At 48.0% G+C, this 21,502-nt stretch overlaps 1 protein-coding gene across 9 annotated transcripts in view; it reads right to left on the reverse strand.

Annotated features, from left to right (window-relative positions):
• LOC110071083 (uncharacterized) overlaps positions 1-11,942 on the reverse strand; it is a 52,644-nt gene extending 40,702 nt beyond the window's left edge. The window contains exons 1-4 of one of the 9 annotated variants that reach the window (XM_078386992.1): positions 10,586-10,659; positions 9,413-9,442; positions 9,237-9,323; positions 8,988-9,112 (exon numbers count right to left, since the gene is read on the reverse strand). The gene's annotated coding sequence lies outside the window, so the exon portion shown is untranslated. Of the gene's footprint in view, positions 1-8,646; positions 8,745-8,987; positions 9,113-9,236; positions 9,324-9,412; positions 9,447-10,585; positions 10,690-11,905 lie in introns of those variants that run through there. The other 8 variants (XM_078386991.1, XM_078386990.1, XM_072987148.2 and 5 more) reach the window with 8 other exon arrangements.
• Positions 11,943-21,502: the final 9,560 nt, after the last annotated feature.

Here is a 21,502-nt window from a genome sequence, read left to right on the forward strand (position 1 = left end):
TGCCTTTACTGTTAGCCCTGCTGCACTTAACCTCTGCAGCACTATCTCCAGGTGTTTCAGGTGATCTTCCCAGGTATTGCTGAAGATCCCTATATCGTCAATGTAGGCCACAGTAAAGTCACTGAGCCCTGCTAAGGTCTGGTCCATCAGCCTTTGGAATGTGGATGGTGCATTTATGAGACCAAAACTAAGGACTCGAAACTCATAGAGACCAAAAGGGCTGCAAAATGCGGTCTTTTCCTGATCCCTGGGATCAATCCTTAATTGCCAGTAACCCTTTACTAGGTCCAACGATGAAATGAACCGACAAACCCCTATGGTTTCAATCAGGTTGTCTAGCCTGGGCATTGGGTAGGCATCAGGAGTGGTTACACGGTTTAATTTCCGGTAATCTACACAAAATCTAATGCTCCCATCAGGCTTGTCCACCAGGACTATCGGAGAGGACCAAGGACTAGAAGAGGGGACGATTATGTTCTCCCTAAGCATCTCGTCCAGCTCCTTCCGCACCTTGTCCCTATAGGGTCCCGTCACTCGGTATGGGGATACTGCTTGCGGGGGTGCATCCCCTGTGTGGATCCGATGCATCACTCCCTTCACTATCCCCGGCTTATTTGAAAAAACCTTATGATATTTAGTGAGCAGCACTTTTAGTTCTTGCTGCTGGTCTTGGGTGAGTGCAGGACTGATCTTCACCTCATCTGGGTTGTATTTCACTTCCCCTCTACCCTCCCAGAAGGGCAATTCAGCTTCCTCACTCTCAGCTGCTTTTATGGCAAATAAACCCCTCTGTTCCCCTCTGTAGTAGGGTTTCAGGGCATTCACATGTACCACCCTCCGTGCTTGGTGTTCCTCCTGTTCTATAAGGTAGTTCAGGTCCGACATCTTGGAAATGACCCTGTATGGTCCTGCCCATTTGAGCTGCAGTTTGTTCTCTTTGCAGGGCCTAAGCCAAAGCACTTCCTCCCCTGGGTTAAAGTGCCTCTCCCTGGCTTTCTGGTCATACCAGGTTTTCTGTCTGACCTTCTGAGCTTGCAGGTTTTCTGCTGCTAGCTCTAGGTTTCTCTTCAGGTCATTCATTAAAGTGTCTATATACGTCACAACATCTTGTGGGTCATCCTGGGTGATCTGCTCCCAATTCTGTTTGATTAAATCAAGTAGACCTTTTACTTTTCTCCCAAACAAAAGTTCAAACGGACTGAACCCGGTACTGGCTTGGGGCACTGATCGGTAAGCAAACAAAAGGGATTGCAGCTTCTGGTCCCAATTGTTTGGATTCTCTGCCAAGTAAGCCCTAATCATGCGCATCAGAGTCCCATTGAACTTCTCCGTTAACCCATTACTTTCAGGGTGATAGGCAGTGGTTTCCTTGTGTTTAATTCCATAGATTTGCCATAACCGTTTCATGAGCTTTGATGTAAACGATGGGCCCAAATCTGTGATTATTTCTGAGGCAAATCCCATCCTGGACCTATACCCCACCACGGCATCTGCCACGGTGTTAATTTCGATGTTAGTCAAGGGAATGGCTTCGGGGTACCTCGTGGCATGGTCCACAATGGTGAGAATGAACCGGTTCCCCCTCTTTGTGGCCTTGGGCAAAGGTCCCACAATATCCACTCCTATACATTTGAACGGGGTGTCAATCACAGGCAAAGGGCACAACTTCGCTTTGGTCCTTTCACGGTTATTCCCCTGCCTCTGACACACATCACATTGTTTACAGAACTCCTTGATCTGCTTCCCTATTTCAGGCCAGTAAAAATTTTGTGTGATTCTCTGCTGTGTTTTGTTCACCCCCAAGTGCGCAGCAAACATGTCAGAGTGCCCCCTTTGTAAGATCATGGGGCGATACTTTTCAGGTACCACTAGCTGACTTCTGATCCCATCTCCGCCTTTTGAGATATTCATCAGGGTCTCTCTATATAAAATTCCCTTTTCCCCCGTGAAATCTCGCTGGGGTTTCAGTTGTTAGCTGGGTGTCTGTCACCTTTTCAAAACACCTTCGGAGAGTGGCGTCTGCCTTTTGCTCTTGGCCAAATTTGCTGTCTGTGGTTAAGGTTTCTGCCACAGCTTCGGGACTACCCTCATCTGCTTCCGTCTCGGGCTCTTCAGTACCCCCCTGAACTGTCCCCGTGGTAGCTTGTGAGCGTGTAATCACTAGCACCCGTTTCACATGTTCAGCCAGGTCATTTCCCACGAGCACGGCTGCTGGCAGAGTCGATGAAATCGCTAGCCGCCAAACTCCCCTCCAGCCTTGAAAGTTCACAGGTACCTCAGCTACTGGCAGCGAGATCACCTGTCCCTCAATCCCTGCCACCTTTATGCTCTCATTCGGGATTATATACTCCCTAGGAATAATATCTGGATGGCATAGGGTCACCTGGGAACAAGTATCCCTTAACCCCCGATACTGATGGTCAAGTATTCCTATGTCCGCCCCTGCTGTTTCAAACAACTGTGAATCTGTTCTCACAAGTAAGCAGCGCTTGACCTCCACAAGAGGACCATTTTCCTCAGCCTGATCAGCAGATGTCACTGTTCCAGATTGAGTAGCCACGGCAACAGGCTCCCTCAGTGACAAGGAGCTTTGCTCTTTCTGGACACAGAACACAGCTTTTGGCTTGGTTCCACTCAAATCATGAGGCACATTTCCTTTTAGCTGCTTTAATTTCTCACACTCTGAGATTAGATGGCCCTTTCCTTGACAGAAATAACACTTTCTGCTGTATTTTGAGTCTTTCTCATCTTGTTTTGGTTTTCCCTCCAAAATCTGAGGTCTTGGTTTCATGTCTGAGGGCTTCCCTTCACCATGGGCCCCTCCCACTTGCTGGTTTTTTCCTGGTCCCTGAGAGTACTTGCTGTAGGTTTCTTTGGGTTTACCTACAGATTTCCCCTCACCTAAGGGCTTTCTTATTTGGGAAATAAAATCTGCGATCTCGGCCACCTCCGCCACAGATTTCGGTTTCCTTTCCCTCACCTGGAACTTCAGTTCCCCATGCAGGACTGAATAGAACTGTTCCAGCGCTATCAAGTCTTTGAGCTGCTGAAAGGTCTCTGTTGCCTCCTGAGATAGCCATTTCTCTAGCAGCCTCACCAGTTGGGCCCCCACTTGGGTAAAAGTCTGCTCTGGTTTCTTTGTGAGGGACCTGAATCTTTGCCTCAGCTGTTCCGCATTTATCCCATGTCTGGCAAACACCAGTTTTTTAAACTCAGAGAAGTCTTTTAGCAGCTCCTCTGGCATCTCTGCATAGACTTCTGCCAGGCTGCCACTGATTAAAGATCGCATAATGGTCATCTTCTCAGTTTCCCTTACTGAGAAGACCACAAACGCTCTTTCCACTAGGGAAAAGAACACCTCAGGGCAATCTCCCTTGTGGTACACAGGGAATTTCTTCAGGTCAGTTTTAGACAATTGGCCTCCCTCAGAATCCCTATTGTTATTATTATTCTGGTTCATCAGTTCCAATTTTCGTAACTCAAATGCCATTTTCTCTCTCTCCAATCTTTCTTCTCTTTCCATTCTCTCTATTTCAAATTGTCTTAGTCTCTCTCTTTCCCTTTCCTGTTTCTCTTCCTTTTCCCTTTCAAACGCCATTCTTTCTTTTTCTAATCTTTCCTCCATTTCCCTCACCCTCAGTTCATGCTGTTGGGCTAGGAGCATTTTCCTGAGTTCTGGGTTCTGTTCTCCCGTGCTGTCATCCTGCACTGAGCCAAATTCATCCTCAGAACCTTGGTCTACCTGGGGTTCTTTCACTTCACCCATTTCTGCCATTTGGCTTCGAGTCAAGGGCATAATCCCCCCCCAGAACAGGCTGCTTTCAAAAGTCAAGCCTCAAAATAAAGCGACCACTTTTTTTTCCTCTTTTTTCTTTTGCCTCAGAACCAGCCTTCTATAGATTGCTGCTGTTCTTCAGCACTAACTTGCAACTGTTGCCAGCCAGAGTCTACCCCCCTCTGCTAGGCCTCTCAGCAGACAAGCTAGATCACTGCTACTTCACTCAGCTTTGCCTCAGCTTTTTTCCCGCCAAAACAGGTTGCCTCAGAGCTCCCTAATCTGGTCCCCAATCTGAGGTGGCACGTTCTTCCACTAGCGTACCTCCCCGTGAGGTAAGCCTAGAAGATTACCTACGCGCTCTCAGATTGTCCCTGACTAGACCCCCCTTGCTCTGGGCACACTTGCCAAGGCTTTGCTGGACCACTGGACAACTGGACCAGTCGTATCCCACACGCTGGACACCAATCAATGTGACAACCCCAGACCTACTGGGATATGCCACAGTTTCACTAAGCTGCCACCAACCATTCCCTATAAGGAGTCACACAGACCAGGAATGGATTTTTACTAAATAAAAGAAAAAAGGTTTATTTAAACAACACACAGGGAAAATAAAATGATCAAGTGAATAAGATACAGTAACGTGGCTTAGTCTCAATCATACATACACCAGTTTAGTTCACACAGAACACCTTTAACTACAGCACAGACCCTGAACCTATCAGTTCTGGCTTCCCATACAGACACCTGAACCTATCAGGTTGGTACTGACTGACACACAGTAGTACCCTGTCTGACACACAGACTCCCACACCAGCTTCTTCTCTCAGCTCTCCTCCAGCTTCTTCTCTAGCTTCTTCACACACGCTCCACATATATATACAGTACAGCCCCTCCTCCTGATGTCCCGCCTTCCACTCCCCATAGGATGGAACTTTCCCTCCAACCCATGAGAGACAGGTAACATCAGTGCTGTATGTAACAAGCATACCTGGCCTTCATTCCCAGGTAGTAAGGATAAAAGAAAATGAATAAAAATGAATATAATGGATAAAAGTGTGTCAACATTATGTTGGAGGTGTAAAAAAGAGAAGGGGACGTACTTACAAATGTGGTGGTTATGTGAAAAAAGAAAGAATGGAATTTAATTTTTAAAGAAATATCTGAAATAATTGGATTGAACATTCAAATGTCTCAGTTAATGGCTTTACTGAACGTGATTAAGAAAGATCACTTGTTGAAGGAAAATAAGGATTAAATTGTAATAAGGCCAGTTGAAAAATAATGATATTAAGAAAATATGGAATGTATTTTTGGAATATGTATTTCGGAGATGTAAGGGGTATACACCGAGGGAAGAAACAATGACATTTTGGAGTGAAAATGGATTGAATGAACTTTAATGCTAGTCCTGAAGGTGATGGGGGCACATGTGTAAGTATATCTTATTGTTTTGTATTTTTTAAAATTGTTTTTATAGTTCTTTGTGTGATAGTAGGTTTATGTTGTATTAAGAAAAAAATTTTAAAAAAGAAGGGGAAGATATGGAGGCAGTGACGTTCGTTCGTGACCCCATGGACCAGAGCACGCCAGGCCCTCCTATCTTCCACTGCCTCCCGGAGTTGTGACATATTTTAGGCAGTGACATATTTTACTTTATTGGGCTCCATGATCACTGCAGATGGTGACAGCAGCTACAAAATTAAAAGACACCTGCTTCTTGGGAGGAAAGCGATGACAAACCTAGACAGCATCTTAAAAAGCAGAGACATCAACTTGCCGACAAAGGTCCGCATAGTTAAAGCTATGCTTTTTCCAGTAGCAATGTATGGAAGTGAGAACTGGACCATAAAGAAGGCTGACCGCTGTAGAATTGATACGTTTGAATTGTGGTGCTGGAGGAGACTCTTGAGAGTCCCCTGTATTACAAAGAAAACAAACCTATCTATTTTGAAAGAAATCAACCCTGAGTGCTCACTGGAAGGACAGATCCTGAAGCTGAGGCTTTAATACTGTACTTTGGCAATCTCATGAGAAGAGAAGATTCCCTGGCAAAGACCTTGATGTTGGGAAAGAGTGAAGGAAAGACGAGAAGGGGACGACAGAGGACAAGACGGATGGACAGGGTCACCAAAACTACCAACATGAATTTGACCCAACTCCGGGAGGTAGTGGAAGACAGGAGGGCCTGGTGTGCTCTGGTCCATGGGGTTACGAAGAGTCGGGCACGACTTAACAACTAAACAACAATGCAAGCACCTAGAAAACAATGCAGTAATAGAAGCTCATATGGATTTGTCAAGAACAAAACCTAACAGACTTACCTGATCTCATTTTTTGACCTCCCTGACAGAAAGAGGGAATACTGTAGATGTAGTATATCTTGACTTCAGCAAAGCTTTTGACCAAGTGCCCCGTGATCTCCTGATTATAAAGCTAACTAAGAGTGGGCTGGATAGAACAAAGTATTGCATCTTGAAGAAAGAAACCCATCACAGTTATAAGATGGGCTATCCCTGGCTCAGCAATATTATAAGCAAAAAAAGATCTTGGAATCATCGTAGATGACAAGCTGAGCATGACCCAACAGTGTGATGTGGCTACAAAAGAAGCAAAAAGTATTTTTTTAAAAGGTAACAGTTCCCCTTGACATTTAGTCCAGTCGTGTCCGACTTTAGGACGCGGTGCTCATCCCCGTTTCTGAGCCATAGAGCCAGTGTTTGTCCGTAGACAGTTTCCGTAGTCACGTGGCCAGTGCGACTAGACATGGAACACAGTTACCTTCCCACTGTGGTGTACCTATTCATCTACTCACATTTTTACAGGCTTTCGAACTGCTAGGTTGGCAGGAGAAACACTATTTTAGGCATTAAAAGAAGTTTATTCTCCAAATCCCACAAGGTGTCAGTTCCTCTCCATTCAGCTTTGGTTAGGCCTCCTCTTGAGTTCTGTGTTTATTTCTGAACACCACACTTCAAGAAAAGTACTGACAAATTGGACCAAGTTCAGAGGAGGGTAACCAGGATGATCAGAGGGCTGGAAACCAAGCCATGGGAGGAAAGATGGAAAGATGAGAAAAGAAGGCTGAGGGGACATATGATCACACTCTTCAAAGACTTCAAAGGCTCTCCTTCAAAAAAGGGACAGGATCATCCCAGAGTGCGGGAAATGCAAAAATGGGCTGAACTGTACAGAAAGCCAGATTTAGGCTGAATCAGGCGAAACGTCTTACCACAATATACTGTGTTAAATAGTAACATATGGTATATGATTTAATAGTTAACATATTATTGTAATGATCGCTTGGATTGTTCCCTGCAAAGTTCATTGTTCATAAGGGTAAACTATAAGGTTTCCCCCATGAAACAAACTTTTCCAAGGGGGGAGGTATGTGACGGTTGCCTCGCATCACTCCTATCACTCACAGGCTGGTTCTCATTTGCATGAGCCTATGAGAGGAGTGGAGAGGCGGAGTCAGTAGATATAAGAAGGTTTGGCAGAAGAGATGAGAAGGAGTGATAGAATTGCAGAGAGAGAAGTAGAGAAAGAAGCAGAGAGAGATTGCGAGATAGTCAGGGAGACAGTGAGAAGGAATAATAATAGAGATAAGCTGGTCAATAGAAATAGAAAGAGCAGGTGGTGAAGGTGGCAAGATATATGATATCTGAATGATTATATATTATGCATTGAATAAATAACGCCTGTGATTAGAATTAAAGTTAATACATTTCAATTAAATCAGTTCCGTTGGCAGCAACCTGACAAGTGTTTGAATAAAGTCTTTATATACTGCGGATAAAGGAAATCCACTGGTGGCAGTGAGTAAAAGGGGGAACGTTCCAATTGTTATCTGCTGGTGGGAAGACAATTGTCCCCAGAAACTGATGGTTCCCCAAGGGAGCTGTCACCTATCCGGCTGCTGCCTTGTGAAACCGCTGATGTTCCCTGACCCTTTCCATCAGCAGCCCCACATTGAGGGTGTTACAGTAATCCAGCCAAGGAAATACCTAGCGTGTGTGAGTCACAGTGCCCAGATTAGATCTCTCCGGAAATGGATGTCGTTGGAGTACTAGTTTTAACTGTGCAAATGCACTCACGGCCGCCGCTAAAACCGGGACATGCAGGCTCAGGGACGACTCCAGGAGGACCCCCAAGTTGAGGACCTGTGTTTTCAGGGGGAGTGTAATCCCACTCAACAGAGGCTGTATCCCTCTGCCTGGATCTGCCACCAGAAGCACCTCTGTCTTGTTTGGATTAAGTCTCAGTTTATTCAGCCTCATGACTGATACCAAAACTGATTTAGAACTGAAACAGGTCCCTCAGATTTAGTTAGCAAGGAAGGGAGCGTTGGGTATCATCGACATACTTTTAACTCCCAACCCCCAACTCCGGACACTCTCTCCCAGTGGTTTAATGTAGATGCTAGATAACAGAGAAGATAAAACAGAACCTTGAGGGACCCCACAGGTTGGCAGCCAGGATGTCAAATAGGAATCTTATGGCACCACCTTCGGAGTTCCCTCTTCCAGGACGGACTGGAGCCACCATAAACAGTGCATCCACGTCTCTTTGTAGACGGGTCAGTTTGGAAAAGAGTAAAAACTCAGGTATACTGTATTCTGTACTATTCATGAAAATGCAGATGTCTTTGTACTGTCAGTGCATTAACATTAGTCTAGCTGGTGGTGCTCAAATGAAGAGGAATATTTTTTGGGTCCAACCTGGATGGCCAAGAATTTGCCAAGCCAACCAAGCCTTAGAGATGCATGAAGCTGGGTTTTGACAGTCCCAGTCAGAGAAAGCCTTGGGCTGAGACACCTTGTGACCTGAAAGATGCAGGCTCAGGGGAATATTTAGGCCATATTTACCTCACAGGAAAAATATGACCTAGAGCAGTGGTCTCCAACCTTGGGCCTCCAGATGTTCTTGGACTACAACTCCCAGAAGCCTTCACCACCATCTCTGCTAGCCAGGATTTCTGGGAGTTGAAATCCAAGAACATCTGGAGGCCCAAGGTTGGGGACCACTGGCATCTGATGAAGTTCCTGCTCTGACAGCCACTAGCCCAGCATTACGACAGAGTAGTAGAGGGTAACTCTGGTCCAAATTATTTTCAAACACCCTTCTCTACTTTTCCACTCTCTGTCATCGGGGCATTCACAGCTTTGGGCTAAGATGGCGCCCACTCAGTTTCAGCTTCCAGATGCACCTTCAAAGAGAGGCCAATCCAGGAATCTCCTGGGCCATGCTGGATAAGGCATCGTTCAGTCTCAAGAGACTATGGTGACGTGCTCTGTATGGAGCAGCTGGAGTTTTCTCTCCAGAGCAGGAAGCCTGGGTAAAATAATGTGAAGGATAGGCTGTTACCCAAGCAGCAAATCCCCCCTTTCCATGTCAAAAGAAAGAAAGAAAAAAAGAAAGAAAGGATAAGAGGGAAGGAGGGAGGAAGAGCTCTCACCTGCTTTGCAAACGCTGGAGGACTTGGATTCTTCCCTTTTGCACCAGAGAAAAGCCACTGAGTGGTAAGCTCCCCTCTCAGGCCTTCCTGTGGACAACAGAGTGGGGGGGGGGAATTAGTCAAGAGGCTTCTTGGACAAAGGAAACATCAGAAAAGCTCCTGAGTTCTTTTCTTACTGTTTGTGGAGGAACAGCCCTCTGTCTGTCCTTTCTTCCAAGAGCATAAAAACAGACGATGGAACGGTAGGGATGAAGAGAACAAGAGGGAGAGAGGAAAAGAAAGATGAAGAGCGTGGAGCTGCCTCGGGTTGTCCCCCCCCCCCAGTGGATTCCCTGGGATCTTCTTCGGCCATTTCCCCCTTCCCCCCCCCGCCTATTTCACTTCCCTACAATTGGGATCCATGGCAACGCATGCCCCCCCTCTTCCTCCTCTTCCCCCTTTGCCGCCTTCTTCCTCCCCCCTTGCCCCCCACCCTTTGGGGGGGAAAAGGGAAGGCTGGTAAAGGTGGGGTGCTTCCCTCTCCCACCCCCACCCCGAGTTTTACACCCTCCGGTCCAGGCAGGATTCGCGGGTGGGTGGGTGGGTAGGTAGGAAGGAAGGAAGGAAGGAAGGAAGGGGGGGTCCCGTCCGAGGAAAAACCAGCAGGATTTCCATCCCCTAACCCAGTGGTTCTTAACCTTTGTTACTTGGATGCTTTTGAACTACAACTCCCAGAAACCCCAGTCAGGACAGCTGGTGGTGAAGGCTTCTGGGAGTTGCAGTCCAAAACTCCTGAGTAACCCAAGGTTAAGAACCAGTGCCCTAACCGATGTCCAGATCCTCTTCATGCAAGAGGAGGGAGGGAGGCAGGGAAGCGGAGCGGGGGGGGCAGAAACGAGGCTCCGTCCCAAGGTGAGTTGGATCCCCCTCCCTCCGCACCCGCATGGCCCCCACCTTCCTTCCCCCCACGCCACCCCCTTCCTCGGATCCCAACACCTTGGGCAGCCTCCCCACCTCCTCCCCGAGACCTGGCCCTGATCCTGGCCGCCTTCCTTGACCCCCCCCCCGCTTTGCCCAAGCGATTGAGGGGAACGAGGAGTCTTTTCCAGGTGGGGGGGGGGATCTCAACCCCGTCTGAATATTCTCCCCCCCCCCCGCAAAGGAGGAGAGCTTGCAAGGGAGGGGGGGAAGAAGGCCGAAGCCCCCCCCCTTGCAAGCCGGAGCCGGTCGTGCAAACTAAAAGGGAGAAACCGGTTTCCGATCCGGATTGCCCGGAGGAGACCCCCCCTCCCCTCCCCTCTCCTTGGGGAGTCCCTTATTCTCCTCCCCCCCCCGCCTCCCCAAGGAGTGAAGCAAGCGGGGAAACTTACGAGAGGAGACCTCCTTCTTTGGGAAGAGCGACCGCCTGAGACCATAGAGGTGGCGGGGGAAAGAGGGGCCAGGAGCACAGATTCCCTCTTCCGGTTCCTGATGACGGGAGGGGGGCGGAGGGATGGAGGGGGAGGGAGAAGGAGGCCCCGCCCTCGCCCTCCTTTTCCCATTGGGGGGCGGGGGAGGGAGGAAGGGAGAGGAAGGGAAAGACTGGGGCGCTCAGGAGGGACCCCCCAGATTTAGGGTGGGTGAAGGGCAAGACCCCCCTCTCAGGGACGGAGCAGCCCCTCCCCTTCCCAAGGGGGAACCTGTGGCTGCTTCCGCGGGGGGGGGGGGCGGGGAGGGATCGTCGGGCTCCTGCTTGGCTCTCCCTCCCCATCTCTAGGGCTTTTTCAGGGGGGGAAGCTAGTGGGCGTTGCAGGCCCCCCTGCCCTTCCAGGCCTTCCCTGCCTAAGAGGTCGACCTCCTTCTGGGGTCGTGTGTGTTTGGGGGGGATATGGACAGGAGGAGGCAGCCCCTCAGAAGCTCCCTGGCGAAGCCCCCCCCCCTTGCCAGGGAGGCTTTCGGAGCCCCTGCAGGATCTCCTTCGGGTCCGCAGCCTGGAAGGGACCTTGGGAGGGGGGGCAAGGGGGCCTCTTGACCCATAGAGGGGGGTTCGGGGGGGGGGCTGAGAGGAGGCCACGCTGGGACCGAGCTCTTCCATCCGGGGAGGATCATGGAGGGCAAAAAAAGGTGTCCAGGATTCCTTCCAGCCGGGAAATTTTTCAGAGGGAAGGAGGGAAAAAAGAGAGAAACGGGAGAAGGGAAGAGTCTGGCCAGGCGACGAGGTGGATGATGATGATGCCCACCCGTCACAAAGGGATGATGGAGGGGGAACCAGTGCCTGTGAAGGGAAGGCGGGAAAGCTGCTCGGAAGAGGGAGAGAGGAGGGGGGGGTCTCGGTCCAGGGCTCCCCTCCCCTTCCCCCCTTGTCTGCCTCTCCTGTCCCCACACCCGATCCCCCCCTCTGGGACAGGGAGGCGGAGACCCTGCTGGGACTCCCGTTCTCCCTCATCCACGTGTTTGAGCATCCGCGGAGAGGATTACCCCCCTTGCCCATGGGGTGGGGGGTCCCTCCTGCATAGCAAAGGACTAGGCAGCCCCTCCTCCCCCTTGGAGAAACACGGACCCCCTGAGGCAATGGTGAAGGTGTTTGCCCGGCCTCAGGCAGAAGGAGCGGAGGAGAAGACATTGGCAGAGGGGGAGGGGCTTGCACTGAGTGAAGGGCGATTGGCTCCTCCTCCGCCCTCGGTACTTTTCCTGCCCGCCCAGTCTCTCACCTGGCGGGTGGCGCCTTCCTGCCCTCTCTATGGTCGCCGGAGGGAGGGAACTCAACATCAAAAAAAACATAAGGTTATGGCCACTGGTCCCATCACCTCCTGGCAAATGGAAGGGGAAGATATGGAGGCAGTGACAGATTTTACTTTCTTCTGCTCAATGATCCCTTCAGATGGTGACAGCAGCCACGAAATTAAAAGACGCCTGCTTCTTGGGAGGAAAGCAATGACAAACCAAGACAGCATCTTAAAAAGCAGAGACATCACCTTGCCAACAAAAGTCCGAATAGTCAAAGCTATGGTTTTTCCTGTTGTGATGTATGGAAGTGAGAGCTGGACCATAAAGAAAGCAGACCGACGAAGAATTGATGCTTTTGAATTGTGGTGCTGGAGGAGACTCTTGAGTGTCCCCTGAACTGCAAGGAGAACAAACCTATCCATTCTAAAGGAAATCAACCCTGATTGCTCCCTGGAAGGACAGATCCTGAAGCTGAGGCTCCAATACTTTGGCCATCTCATGAGAAGAGAGGACTCCCTGGAAAAGACCCTGATGTCAATAAATAGAGCAGACCTGCCTCGCAAAGGTTGAAGGGATCTGGCATTTGATCTCTTTCGGTCCTGGGAAGAACCGGGAGAGATCAGATCACTCGCCCCTTCCCCTCCCTGGGAGAAAAGAAGAAGCCAAAGGCTCCCTCTGGAGAGATCCCGGGAGGAAGGAAGAGCAAAAGGCTTTCTCTCCGGAGGGCTGCCTTTCTCCTTCTTACATCCAGTGGGGCAGAGAAAAGAACAGCCGAGGAAGGAAAAAACGCTGGGAGGGAGGGGCCTTTTGTAGACGGGATGGCTCTGAATGGCGCCTCCAGGAGAAGCCTCTTCATTGCAGCCAGGAGAGCTGGCCAGAGGATCCTCTCCTGGGGGGGGGGTGAGATCTCCTTTCCGCCTTTGCCCCAAACCCATAGCCTTCCTGGGCCTCTTTCTCTTTCTGCCCTGCTTTCCGGGGGGGGGGGGGGGACGGACGGAGGCTTTTCCTGCAATGCCACCAGGAAGCCCCCTTTCAACACAAACACAGGGAGGGAGGGAGGAAATCCCTCCACTCCCCCCCACCCCCCCTTCCTGCAGTGCATCCCCAGCCTGGGATCTGGTTGGTAGGGGGAATCTGTTCTGCCCCTCCCTCTCCTCCATCCAAAGCCACTGAACAAAGTGTTCCTTAAGAGTCTCATAGGGGTGTGTGGAGGGAGGGAGCCCCGTCACCCCAAGCTGAACCCCCCTCTTCTCCCCTAAATCCCATATCCCGCTTCCCACTGGGGTGGTGTGAGGTTTCCGGGGTGGGGTTGCTGGAGGAAGGAGAAATTGGGAGGGGAGAGAAAGAGCACGGGGGGGGGGACGACGCTCGCGAGGAAGCAAAGCATCCTTTCCCGGGGGATCCTAGAGGGGAGTGGGGCAGGAGGAGGCCAGAGCCCCGCCTTCCCACCTCCGGTTCCCCTTGGACGCAGCGGTACTGGGAGCAGTTCCTCCTCCTCTTTCCCCACTTTGATCTGGAAGGAGGGGCATGGGCGGAGCCTCAAAGGGGGGGGCAGAAACAGGAGAGACCCACATGGGGTGGGTGCGAGAGCCTACTTATCCCCCTCTTCTGCCAAACCAGGGGAGATGGAAAAGCCGAAGGGAGGGGGGGGGTCTGGCCTCCTTTGCTCTCTCTTTCCTCCGCCCCTCCCCCCAGACCTCTTTGATCTCCCAGTCTCTCAGCATTATCTTTCTTTACACATCCACTATTTTAACATACTTAATTAACTCTTTGAAAATATTACATGCCAGCAATCCAAATTACTTCCCATTTTTCTTTTCTTGAGCTAATTCCATATGCTAATAATGGTTGCCAGGTTTTCATAAATGTATCCGGTTTTATTTCTCCTCCATATATTTTGATTGGTCAACTTTTCCATCCGGACCATTTGCCAGATTCTGTTCTCCCAATTTTTTTATTTTATTTTATTTTATTTTATTTTATTTATTTATTTATTTATTTATTTATTTATTTGCACTGAAAGATCTCGAGCATTTCACCAGTTTTGTGTAATTCCAGCTCCTGCTGCATCGACTAGATGCACAATTAGGTCTTTATTAAATACCTTTTCATTTCCATCCTTAAATATTGGAAATATTTTTGATTCATTTTTTTAAAAAATTTTTCTAGCCGTTTAATTATTTTCCGCCAATAGGCTTCCATGTTGGGGCAAGAGATCCACATGTCTTCTAGTGTGCCTTTATTTCCACAGTTTCTCCAGCACCTATGTGAGATTTCTCCATTCATTTTGTGTAGTTTTGTGGGGTGCCAATACCATCTGGGATACCTTCAAAACCATTTCTTTAAACAAAAGTTTGATATAACTGATATTGATTTATATGGATCGTTTGTTCGTTTAGTCGTATCCGACTCTTCGTGACCCCATGGTCCAAAGCACGCCAGGCCCTCCTGTCTTCCACTGCCTCCCGGAGTTGCGTCAGATTCATGTTGGTTGCTCCATAGACACTGTCCATCCATCTTGTTCTCTGTCGTCCCCTTCTCCTCTTGCCATCACACTTTCCTAACATCAAGGTTTTTTCCAAGGACTCTTTTCTTCTCATGAGATGGCCAAAGTACTGGATATGTGGTCCATATTCCCATCCATTCCTTCTCTGATATACTGATATTCAAATTTGTTTCCCATGTTATTTTAGATCCCATATACCTGGGAAATGCTTTCTCAATTAAATGTTTATATATTGCTCAAGTTATTTCCATCTTTTTCAATGCTACATTTTTCTAGTTCAATGAGCATTCTCATAGATCCATAACTTTGGTATAAATGAGTTGCCAAATTTCTTACCTGTATTAATTGTAACCAATTAGTTTTTATTTCCTTTGTTTTGTCCTTTATCTGACTAATCGTCATTGGTTTCTCTGCATTAAATAAGTCTCTTTTTCTATAAATTCCAATTCTTTTCCAATTTTTGAATTGTACATATTTATCTCTTGATTTAAAATTTGGATAATCCAACATAGGGCATAGAGGGGATTATAGGCGGAGCAAATAATCTGATGTATTTACACCATATTTTTAATGTCTCACAAGTATAAGGATTTTGTATCTGCTCCTTTCTAATTGGTTCCATTGTGTAAATATAAGTGTTATCTACACCAATACAGTGGACCCTCGACCTATGAATGGCCCCACTTACAGACTTTTCAATGTACGGACAGCTCCAGCCGCAAAATTTTACATCGACTTGCAGCCGGAGCTTCAACATACGGACCGAAAAAGGCAGGGAAAAGGGCGGGAAATTCAAACTGTTGGTGGCGAAGAGGCTGCTTCTTTAGCTTTTTAGCCCCAACAGTTTGGAAAAGGGAGGCTCAGCCTCCCGGGCTTCCACCACTGCTGCTACCGCCGCTGGGAGGCGAGGCACCAGACATTCCGGCAGGGCTCAGCCTCCCAGGCCTCCAGCACCATCGGGGTAGCCCTTCAGGAGAAGCTGCGCAGTGGGGGAGAAAGGCCAGATTGGCTCCCGCCTTTCTCCCCTGCCGCCCGGCTTCTCTGCTGCCAAAACCACCATTGGGGCAGCCCTTTAGAAGCCAGGTGGCGAACAAAGGCGGGAGCCAATCCAGCCTTTCTCCCCCACTGCCAAGCTTCTCCCAAAAGGCTATCCTGATGCTGGTTTCAGAAGAAAGGCAGTGGCGGAGGCCAGGCCTGGAAGCAGGGGTTAGAGTCCAGGAGGCCTCCTGGCAGCAATTGTCGCAGTGGTGGAGGTAGGGTGCTGCTTTTTGCTTTTTAAAACTTTTTTTGTCTTTTGCAGGGTGGGATTGGGCTGGTGGGTTATGCTTGTGTTTGTTTTGTTTTTTGCAGCCCCAGGGGCTTGCAGTGTTTTATTTTTATTTTGGGGGGGTATTTTTTTTCTTGGGCCGGAATGGATTAATGGGTTTTCAGTGCATTCCTATGGGAAATGCATATACGACCTACGGAATTTTTGACCTGTGGCCACCGTTCCAATACGGATTAAGTCCGTAGGTCGAGGATCCACTGTATCCTTATCTCTTTCTATTTCAACCCAATCTGGGATTTCGTCTCTCTGTATAAACTTTAGTACTTGAATAATTTGAAAGACTTCATAATACTCCCTCATCGTCGTTTAGTCGTGTCTGACTCTTTGTGACTCCATGGACCAGAGCACGCCAGGCCCTCCTATCTTCCACTGCCTCCCGGAGTTGTGTCAATTTCATGCTGGTTGCTTCGCAGACACTGTCCAGCCATCTCATCCCCTGTCATCCCCTTCTCCTCTTGCCGTCACACTTTCCCAACATCAAGGTTTTTTCCAAGGAGTCTTCTCATGAGATGGCCAAAGTACTGGAGCCTCAGCTTCAGGATCTGTCCTTCCAGTGAGCACTCAGGGTTGATTTCCTTTAGAATTGATAGGTTTGTTCTCCTTGCAGTCCAGGAGACTCTCAAGAGCCTCCTCCAGCACCACAATTCAAAGGCATCAATTCTTCGGCGGTCTGCTTTCTTTATGGTCCAACTCTCACTTCCATACATCACGACAGGAAAAACCATAGCTTTGACTATTCGGACTTTTGTTGGCAAGGTGATCTCTCTACTTTTTAAGATGCTGTCAAGGTTTGTTATTGCTTTCCTCCCCAGAAGCAGGCGTCTTTTAATTTTGTGGCTGCTGTCTCCCTCTGCAGTGATCATGGATCCCAAGAAAGTAAAATCTGTCACTGCCTCCATATCTTCCCCTTCTATTTCCCAGGAGGTGATGGGATCAGTGGCCATGATCTTAGTTTTTTGATGTTGAGTTTCAGGCCGTTTTTTGCACTCTCCTCTTTCATCCTCATTACAAGGTTCTTTAATTCCTCCTCACTTTCTGCCATCAGAGTGGTATCATCTGCATATCGGAGGTTGTTGATATTTCTTCCAGCAATCTTAATTCCGGCTTCAGATTCCTCCAGTCCAGCCTTCCGCATGATGTATTCTGCATATAAGTTAAATAAGCTGGGGGACAATATACAGTCTTGTCGTACTCCTTTCCCAATTTTGAACCAATCAGTTGTTCTTGAATAGTACTTGAATAATTTGAAGGACTTCATAATACTCCCTTGTCGTCGTTTAGTCGTGTCCGACTCTTTGTGACCCCATGGACCAGAGCATGCCAGGCCCTCCTATCTTCCACTGCCTCCCGTAGTTGTGTCAATTTCATGTTGGTTGCTTCAAAGACACTGTCCAGCCATCTCATCCTCTGTCATCCCCTTCTCCTCTTGCTGTCACACTTTCCTCTTGCCATCACACCCTCCTCTTGCCGTCACCTGACCACAAAACCCCCCACAAAAAACATAAAAACATCAAAAGTAAACATCCATATTGCACCTATAGATCAGAGATTTTGCCATAATCTGATCATCTAAATATCATCAAAGGATTCTATTGAACACTGATTCGCCATAAACTATGACCACAGGTCAAAAAGTCTGCGGTGCAGAATGCGGCGGCCAGGCTCCTAAGCACAGTGGGAAACTTCTCCCACCAAGGTCTACCCGTATCACCCACGCGAGTCAGGAGGTGAGGCTGAGGAGCCTGACGCCGAGAGAGGCCCACAAGGAAAGAACTAGAAATCGGGCCTTCTCGGCGGTGGCTCCACGCCTTTGGAATAATCTCCCTCCAATGATTCGTGCGGCCCCCTCGCTGGGTACCTTTAAAAATCAGTTAAAAATGTGGATGTTCGTGCAGGCCTTCCCCCTGTTAATCCATGATCCTCTTCTTCTTTCTTTTTCTACTTTTTGCCATCTTAAATAATTTATTAATTGTTAATTTATGTTATTTTTATGTGTTTATGTTTTAAACTTATATATATGTGTTGGAAGCTGCCCAGAGTGGTCGGAAGACCAGATGGGCGGGGTATAAATAAATAAATAAATAAATAGATAAATAGATAAATAGATAAATAAATAAATAGGTCGTAATACTCCCTAGCCCTCTTTTTATGCTTTGACCATATTTGACACTGCTTAAGAACTTTAGCTTTTCCCCCTTTCCGCCGATAAACTTTTCCAGATTTATTTTTTGGCCATAATTTAATTTTTTAAATTTCAGGTTGTAATGGTATGTTAAAATTTGGTAATATATGTGATTTAACTTATGCTCTAATGCTTTTAATGCTGCCCTTTCCATGGAAGTAAACCATTAAAAATTTTTCAATGCTATTTATTATTCCTGCTTTCATTTTCCTAGTCAGTGAAAAAGCAGATCACAAAAGAAGGTGGCAGCCAGTGCTTGATGGGGAGCGAGATCTTCTGGATCCAGGCTAGAGAGGTCTCCACAAGGACAAAGAGTTCTGGAGAATTCTGGAAACGAGGTCTCTCCTGGTAAGGATCCCTTGAAAACCTGGGCACAGATTGCGAAGGGTGTTTCTGATTGTCCTGCCAGGATGCCTCGATTCTAGCATGCTACAGTTGATAGAAGTGGCCAAACCTTCAAAGAAGGCCACAACCAATTAATCTCAAATAATCCAAGAACCACCAGTCAACCTCAGAGCTGTTCTGCAATGTGGGCTATTTATTTACTGGAGACAATGATCGTGGACTGGCACAATTCCCATCAAGGCCAATCTGGCCAAATTCACCATCTGCCCCATACGGTAGCCTTTTCTACTCTGGTCAACCCTGTTCATCGCAGGCATCTTTTCATTTCCTCATTACCAATTCCAACACTGGACTTTCCAATCTAAGTCACTACACATTTTAAATAGTCCATTTTAGGCCTGGGCCTGATTTCTGGTTAAGTTTTTTTCTCTTTTTTTATTATCATTATTATTATTCATGCGTACAAATATGCAAAACAGAAAATGAAGACCTGACCAAAAAAACCCCCCACCAATAACAACATAAAAACATCAAAAGTAAACATCCATATTGCACCTATAGATCAGACATTTCGCCATCATCTGATCATCTAAATTTCATCAAAGGATTCTATTGAACACTGATTCGCCATAAACTATTTCTTCCCCTAAGTTCCTGTCTTTTCCTACAGGAGACAATATTTTATTTCCTAATCAATAATTTCTGGCATTATATTCAATAATAACATTTCAGATTTAAAACTTAATTTTCCCAAACCTGTAATCATTTTTTGGGGGGCTTTTTTGCATGACCACCGTACATGATAATACATGATAAGTGCCTGGATTTCCAACAAACATTACTGATCCCTTCTTACATTTGTGCCAATCTTACCCAAGTAAAATGACATCTGTGAAACATTTTAAGGATGTTTTCACTAAGATTAACTGGTTCAATCATCTTATAGTTATCTTTCTACATTTTTGTCCATTCAGCAATATCAATATTATACCCAAAGTTTTGGGCCCATTTTACCATCACCTCCTTCACCCTCTCATCCTCTAGATCATACTCTGATAGATATGTATACATTTTTTGGGATTATTTTCTCTTTTGTGTAAATCCATAATTTATCCACCTGAACTTTCCCCTCAAAAAAGCCCATGTTTTTGTCCTTTTTATATCTTGATCCTAGTTTCAGCATTGAGCACCAATCTGTTGCTATACCCAATTTCTCAAGATCTTGTTTATCTTTCATAGTTCGATCTTTAGTTAAAAAATCTTTATACATGAGTAAAACTCCCTTCTGATTCAGTACTTTCAATGTAAATGCCTCTGTGCTCCCCATATTGGGACTTTCTTATAAGTCTGCATTTGAAAATTTTGCCATACTTGACATAACGCTTTACTCACAATGTGTTCTGAGAAATATATCTGTTCTTTGAATTTTCCATACCACACATATGCATGCCAACACATTTTTAAATCATGGCCTTCCAATTTCAGCAGTCTTTGATTTCCTAATGTTATCCATTCTTTTATCCAGACCATAGCACATGCCTTGTAATATATAGTGGTGCCCCGCATAGCGACGTTAATCCGTTCCAGGATTAACGTCGCTATACGAAAACATCGCTGAACGGAATAAAAAACCCCATAGGAATGAATTAAACCCTGTTTAATTCGTTCCTAGGGGGCAAAAACTCACCGTTCAGCGAAGATTTTCCATAGGGCTGCCATTTTCGCTGCCTCGGTAAGCGAGGCACCAAACCGGCAGCCATTTTGGAACCACCGATCAGCTGGGCGGCGGGCTCTTGGGGAGGAGTGCGGGAACCTCCTCCACCCTCCTTCCCAAGAGCTGGCCGGCCTTTCCCCCCAGCTGGGCGGCAGGCTCAAGCGGCAGCAGCTGCAGGGTGGGTGGGGTGTCTGGAAGGCTTCGGGACACCCCCCCACCCTGCAGCCGCCGCCGCCGCTTGAAGCCGCCCACCCCAGCCGTTCTCGGACTTCCAGGCGTCCGAGAACGGCTGGGGTAGGTGGCGCGGGGTGGCTGCCGGCGGTGGGGCCAGCACATCCGAGCGGCAGTGGAGAAGCCTTCCCCCGAGGCCTCTCGGAAGTGCTGGCCGGGAAAATGCCGGCCAGCGCTTCCGAGCGCCGGTGGTGGAGCCTTCCCCCTCCTCCTGGCTCTGGACGATCCACCCCTCACCCTCATCTCCGCCGCCGCCGCCGGGTTTCAGAAGCCCCTTCCGAAACCCAGCATCGGTGGTGGAGAAGGGGGTGAGGGGTTGAGAGGAGGGCAAGGCTCGGGGAATACCCAAGCCTTGCCCTTCTCAACACACCCCTCACCCTCATCTCCGCCGCTGACGCTGGGCTTGGAAGCGGCTTCCAAAGCCCAGCAGCGGCGTCGGAGAAGGGGGTGAGGGGTTGGGAGGAGGGCGGCCATGATCCGCATCGCAGCTGGCTACCCCATCCATGGACGGACTCCAGAGAGTCCATCCATGGATGGGGAAGCCGGCTGGGGGCGGATCCAAGCCCTGGATGCCTGAAAGGTATCCGGACCCCTCCCATCCTGCCGCCGCCGCTTGGATCAGTCCCTCCCTGGCGAGGGTAGGGATCCCGGCCGCGGGGGCAGGGTGGGAGGATCTGGATGCCTTTCAGGCATCTGCAGGGGAATCCCGGGGGTGATCTCGGAAGGACCCTTCGGAAGGGTCCTTCCGAGGCTACTGCCTGCATTTCCCCCCAGCTGTGGCGGGAGTGGTCCTTCGAAGGCTCCCGCCGCTTAGCTGCGGGAAAATGGTGCCTATGGGGAAAAATCGCAAAGCGATTTTTCCCCATAGGCAAAATCGTAATGTGATCCGAAAAGCGATGGCAAAAAAGCCATTGCTATACGGATCCATCGTTAAACGGGGCGCTCGTTAAACGAGGCACCACTGTAATAGCCAATTCAGCAGTCCTAAACCACCTTTCTCTTTTAAATCTTGCAATGTTCTAAGTTTTATTCTTCGTTTTTTGGCCTTCCCTGCAAATTTTGAGATCGGGCTGTTCAGGTCCTTAAAGTAGTTATAATTTAATAGAATTGGTATGTATTCTCAAAGGATTTCACAGCCTGGATCTGATGGTTGTTGTGGGTTTTCCGGCCACAGAGACTGGTGAAACATCAGGAAGAACAACCTTCAGAACATGGCCAAAGAGCCCAGAAAACTCACAACCATCAGAATTGGTATGTTTTGAAACAAAAATAACAA

This window comes from Pogona vitticeps, chromosome 2, assembly GCF_051106095.1.
Source record: "Pogona vitticeps strain Pit_001003342236 chromosome 2, PviZW2.1, whole genome shotgun sequence".
Classification (NCBI taxonomy): domain Eukaryota; kingdom Metazoa; phylum Chordata; class Lepidosauria; order Squamata; family Agamidae; genus Pogona; species Pogona vitticeps.